The sequence below is a fragment of the Panthera pardus genome, unplaced genomic scaffold, assembly GCF_024362965.1.
Source record: "Panthera pardus isolate Hobbes unplaced genomic scaffold, ASM2436296v1 HiC_scaffold_12, whole genome shotgun sequence".
NCBI lineage: Eukaryota > Metazoa > Chordata > Mammalia > Carnivora > Felidae > Panthera > Panthera pardus.
In genome coordinates this window covers 88699195-88705506 of record NW_026526677.1, presented here as the reverse complement: position 1 = coordinate 88705506, position 6312 = coordinate 88699195, and positions in this window count along the sequence as shown.

The following is a 6312-nucleotide window of genomic DNA, read 5'->3' as shown; positions in this document are numbered from 1 at the left end:
AAGGACACTTGTGGGGATGAGCACTGGGTGTTATATGAAACTGATGAATCACTAAATTCTACTCCTGAAACCATTATTAACTTGGATTTAAATTTAAAAATTTTTTAAAGGTACAAACTTGCACTTAAAAAATAAGTAAGTCCTAGGGTGCCTGGGTGGCTCAGTCAGTTGAGCATCCAACTTCGGCTCAGGTCATGATCTCACGGTTCTTGAGTTCGAGCCCTGCATTGGGCTCTGTGCTGTGTTGCATGTCTTCCTCTCTCTCTGCCCCTCCCCTGCTTACGCTCTGTCTCTATCTCTGAAAAAATGAATAAATTTTTTTAAAAAGTTTTTAATAAAAAAACAGTAAGTCCTGGGAATATAATGTACAGCATGGTTACTATAGTTAATAAAACTGTATTGTATATTTGAAAGTTGCTAAGAAAATAGATCTTAAAAATTCTCAGCACAAGAAACAATAAACCTCTGTAACTATATATCCCGATAGATGTTAAGTAGACTTACTGTGGTGGTCATTTCACAATATATATGGACATCAAATCATTACATTGTGCACCTGAAACTAATGTAATGTTATATGTCAGTTGTATCTCAATAAAGCAATAGCTTCCCCCACACTCTTCCTAATTAATCTCAATCCCCAGAAATATCCATTCTTAACAGTTTGGTATGTATCCCTCCACTCTTTCTACATGCACACTCACAGTCCACATAGAATTCTTTTACACAGACAGGAACATATTATACAAAGTGTTCTGCACCTACATTTTTTTAATGTAGCAAGGGCATTTTCCTATTCAAGACACATAAAGAGCTAACTTGTTGCTTTAGTGTCTGCTATAGTATTTGTTGCATAACGTTTAATCATTCCCCTGTTGATGTACCATTAAATTGTTTCTAATTATCCACTGCTACAAATAGTACTGCAATAAACATCTTTGTGCGTACATCTTTTTGTACTTCTGTTTTTCCACAGGCTAGTTTCCAAGAATTCTTGCTATTCCGTTTTATTTTGCATTCTTTGCTGATTGGTGAGGTTCGTGCACTTTCCTCTGCTGGTTGGCACTTTGTAGCTGTCCTGTGAATTTCTTGCCTGCATACTCTGATGCCTGCAGGAACACTGAACTCTCCAGACCTTTACTTCTACAATCCCTCTGTCTCCACCACCACTGACCCTGACCTTCTATTGCATCAGCCCAGAGTGGAATCGACGTTTCCTATGCCTACTTTGGTTCTAATAGGCCTACAATAAAATCACATGCCTCTCATAAAGCTCCCTGAGGTGGAAGGACCCACTGTTCTCTTGCCCAATCGTGCCCACCTTCAGAACCATGCAAAGCCTAAGTCAAAGCAGACTCCACTATCAGATCCAGCTGATGATGGAGGCAGAAGGCTCTGGAAGTCTCAAGGAGATACATTATCACGTGAGGATGAGTGTCCCAAATGGAAGATGAGGCTTCAGGCGGGGACTGTGGAGGAACATGATGAGGGATTGGAGAGATGTTCAGAATGAGAGCAATGAGTTTTGTCCTGGGACGTGTCACAAAGTCCTGAGTGATGAGGTCTTATCCCATCCCTTCTTCCCTCACACCTACTAGGAGGCAAAAGGTGGTGGGTAAGTGACATAACCGCACCTGCCCTAATTCTCAGAGGAGGTGGTGTTCTGTAACACTCTTGGAACCCTTTAAGAAATGATATGCTTGACCTTGAGAGGACAGGTATGGTGGTATTTGGGATAAGGGGGCAATACCCATGCTGAGCAAGCGTCAACCCTTCCCCTACAGCAGAGATGATGACAGACCTTAAGGCCCAATCCACCTCCTCCTTCCTGCCCCCCACCAGAAGCTGGTAAAGGACAACCCCCCTACAGGACAGAAGGACCTGATGCGTAAGTAAAAACATACAAATTGAGCAACAAGAAAACTCCCATGGTCCTACCATTCAAACCTAATCTCTGGTAGGATTTTGAAAAGTTCCATCTAATCCTGTGTGGTCCCCTCTGTTCCATACCTTTCCAGAGGCTGTGGGACTGGCTCTTGCACTGAACAAATGACCAGCTCTCCCTGGACTGTAGCCGAGGCAGGTGCTTGGATAGTGACCTTGGCATTGTTCCTGGGCCACTGTGGACAAATTTGGGATTGTGTGTCCTCAAGGCTGATGCTCCATTATCTCTTCAGAGTAAACATGTGAATTGCATATATTAAAAAGTCGCTCTAGTTCTAGAAAACACCTAAATAAGGAGAAGAATTAACATATTGATGAATTTCCACATGCCATCCTCAGAATGACCTTCAGTGGTAGGTATTATCATCATCCCCACTGACAAATAAGGAAATTGAACTTCAAAGACATTGGGGAACTTGCCAAGGTCGTGTGGCTGGTAAGAGGGAAGGCATGGGTTCGAGCCCAGTTCTTCTCATTTCACGTGCAGAACTGTTTCCATCCCACCAAGTTCATTACATCATCTGTCAACCATCATCCAAGTGGTAAGTAATGAGCTAAACTAATTTGTTATACTTTCCCCATCTCTCTGTTCACATAAATACTCACCCCAAGTGGGCGCTGGAGAAGGAGTCAGAGGAAGGATGGGGAAGTCAGCCCTAGGCTGAAGAACGGCCCACACATTAGGATTTACACAAGTGGGAGTACAGGCTGCCAACCCACACTTGGGATGGTGGACAGAAGGGAGGCTGTTTGATCGGACACCTGCTCCCCCCTTCCCAACACCCTTGTCCGCGCTGTCTTTAGAATCAGCAACACCCTAGACAGCTGAGGTGGGTAGGAAAAGAGAAACCAATTCAGTGTCAGGGAAAAGTCCAAAACCAGCCATGCTGAGATGGGGAGACTTTACAGAAGGATCAGCCACCTCATGCCACACATGTGACAAGAGAAGTCCTTCACCATCGGGGCTTGAGACTGTTGACTGACGGACAGGGGTGTGCTGGTGAATGTTTAACAACCAGCTTTTGAGGAAAAATAGAAGTCCTGAGTCATGGAAGCATCTGCTTGATTTCGATGCTGTAAATCTCCCCCCACACCCATAGCCAGTGTCAAACTTGAATGTGATGTGACTGGTCGTGGATTTGGGAAGAGATTCGGCGACTGGCTGTCAACTCTGGCAAGCCCATGCCACTGGCTCCAGCACACCTCTGGTAGCTTTGAGGGGTCTGCAACCAGGGATGAGGAATTAACACCTCGCATGCCCCTTTGGAGGCCATAGTCTTCTCATCTGTCCTTCTTCACTCTAAATACAAGATCATCTACACCCACAGGTGAGGAAGCATTTGAGACACAAATAAGGAAAGGGCAAAATGGCTGCTAGCTGAGAATATTCTGCTGTTCAAAAAAAAAATTTTCTTAACAGATCAAGCTGATTTCTTTTTTTTTTTTTTAACGTTTTATTTACTTTTGAGAGAGAGAGCATGAGCAGGGGAGGGACAGAGAGATGGGGGGGAGGGTGAGGGACAGAGAATCTGAAGCGGGCTCTGCACTGATAGCCGAGAGCCCGATGTGGGGCTCAGACTCATGAACCATGAGATCATGACCTGAGCCAAAGTCAGATGCTCAACTGACTGAGCCACCCGGGTGCTCCAAGCCCATTTCTTTTATTGTCTCTTCCAGCCCCCAAGCCCAAATCTGAGCCAGGATGACCTCTAAGAGTCAAGATGATGAAGATTTCTGCCTCCTTGGCTGGATTTATTCCCAAACCACTCTTCTCTGACGGTCTCAGCATAGGAATCTTTCTAGTTATGTCACTCTCCTGCTTCAAATCTTTCTACCCCTTCTTAGCATGGTCTATAAGGTCGCTTGTGGTCTGCTCTTCTCCATCACTACAGACTCACTTCTCTCTTCTGACCTAAGTTCTAGTCGTAATGAGCGTCTTCTAGCTGCTCAAACTAACCATTCTCTGTCTTGGCTTCCTACCTTCACACAACTTGTTTCTACCTTTCCATCCAACTGGCCCAAATTCCACACTGGTTCCTCCAGTTAACTCACTTCCTTGTGGAGGCTCGTCCCTTACTTCTAGCATAGGTGAGTTCCTGACACCCTGGCTACCAAGATCCTACTTTCCCTGCATTGAAGCAACAAACATGCATTGCTACTATCACTCATTTATCTCCCTTCCCCACCAAACTCTAAACCCCTGGAGGGCAGGGGCCTTGTCCATCTTGTTCGTTGTTGTGTTGTACTGTCCAGCGTGGTGTTTGAACATATAACTACTCAGCAAATAGTTGTTAAATGAAACGCCAACTTCTATTTAATCATGCATTCATCAGACATGCTGACAGCTGAGCGAGGGGCCTGGAGATTCAGAAATCAATGGGCATCGTAGGTGCTGCAGAATATCTCTACTTCCTCCTATAACCCACGAACCATGGAGCTCCTGCCACTCTCGTGAGGGAGCGACAAAGTGAAAAGTGGGAAGCAGGAGAAAAAACCGTGGATCCCAGCTATAAATTAAACAAATGCTCGGCATTAAAAAATTATTTTAACACATCAAATATTAAGTCATTCGTATGCTCTGCAATTACTTTATCTGTCATCAGCACACTCAGGCTATGTGAAGCGGTGACAGATGGAAAGGAGTCCAGGCCAAGTTTTCCTGCAGGTGTGCATCTGGGCTAGCGAGGAGAATTCTGTACGTGCAGGAAGGGAGGGGAAGGGGCAGGGTGACCAAGGTTATGAAACTGGAGCTGATGCTAGAGGCTTGGCAAAAAGTAAGAATTACAGATTTGCATCCTGGAGAGCTGCAGGGCACTGCAGTCCCTGGGAACTCAGCGCGATGGTTAACCAGGCAGCTCAAGGGAGGCGAAACAGCGTGCTGCCCACATCACAGGAGGGGAAAATCAAGGCCCAGCATAACTGAGCACTTAGTAGGGCAGAGCAAGTAGTTCTGGCTCCTCTCACCCCCTCGCTTGGAGCCTAACCAGTTAGGTGAATCAATTCTGAGAGCAGCAACCCAGAGAAAGTCAGGCAATTGGAAGGGCGGGGAGAAGGGGGTATGAGATTGCCCAGAGACTAGGGCTCCTTAGAGGCCAGCGAGTGAGGGATGGAGGGCTGGCGGGAGGACCAGACACAAAATATCTGACCCAGGCCAAGGGATTTTTCTAGAACATTTCCTAATACAGGATATGAGCCTGACTCATAGCATAAGGAAAGACTGAATGAATGGTCCATTTCAACCCAACCTAATGCAACACTTCGCAGGTCTAAGGAGGTGCACTCATGCCAGGTGGTATTACACATTTGCTCATGTCTGCTTGTCCCCAACTCCTCCCCCCAATTCCCAAACGTGGGGTTCTGCTTCACACAGCATCCTTAGCTGCCTCTGACAAGTGAGAACCTCTATCACCTACTCTAGGAGGGTGGCTGAGTCCCACCCCTCCTGTTACCCACACCATGAAGCCCACACTCAGCCACTGTCTCTTCCTCCTTCTTCCACGGTCTGTATTCTGTCCAACACTTTGATTTCAAATCACACTATCTTAACTCCCTTCATTGACTTTGATACCAGGGCTCACCACTCCCCCTGCCTTCCAATCTCTCCCTCATAAATCTGGACAAGTAAAACAGCCCCTCATGTAGACTGAACCCCCACCTGGACCCCACCCCAAACACACACACACACTTGGCGTGTGGCCAGCTGTAAAAGCAAATCTGCTCTGCAGTGTTCGTCCTCTGAAGCCATGACCTACTCGGCATGAAACGATGCTGGTTCTCTGCCCTCGTCTCGGGCTGAACAGGAGGGAAATGACTGAAAGCATAGCATGAAGGAATTTAGGTTGATATGAAAAGTAACTTGCAGCTCATGGAGTTGTGGAGTTCAGGCTTAACAAAGTTCTGAAAGTCCTTTTCCACGTGACCATGGAAGATGTATTTCTGGGGAAGCTTGGGCAGGGCCATGCTTGGCAGAGGGATTAGGTCTCCCTGACACCAGGGTGTTCTTGCCCTGTGATAAGGCCACCTCGCTGAGAGCCAACTGCCAAACGGCCACAGTGCTAAAACCAAGACTTTCAGCAAAATTTCAGGGAGCTGACTGACCCAGGGCCTAAGCAGGGCAGTGACAGGGCAGAAGAGGACTGCAGCCCCTGCAGGACACAGTGTGTGTAGACCGGACAAGCGCATTCAAAAATGCCATCGCTTTGTTTTGGTTTAATAACAACGTCTGACTTGTTCAGAAATTTCAGTAACACTAAAGAAAAGGAAAAGATTTTGATGTTTCTCAAAAGAGGCAAAGGTTGTTAAGAATTGAGAAACTCTGTTCTTGGATAATGTACATCTTTTTAAAATATTTTTTATTAATTTTATTAA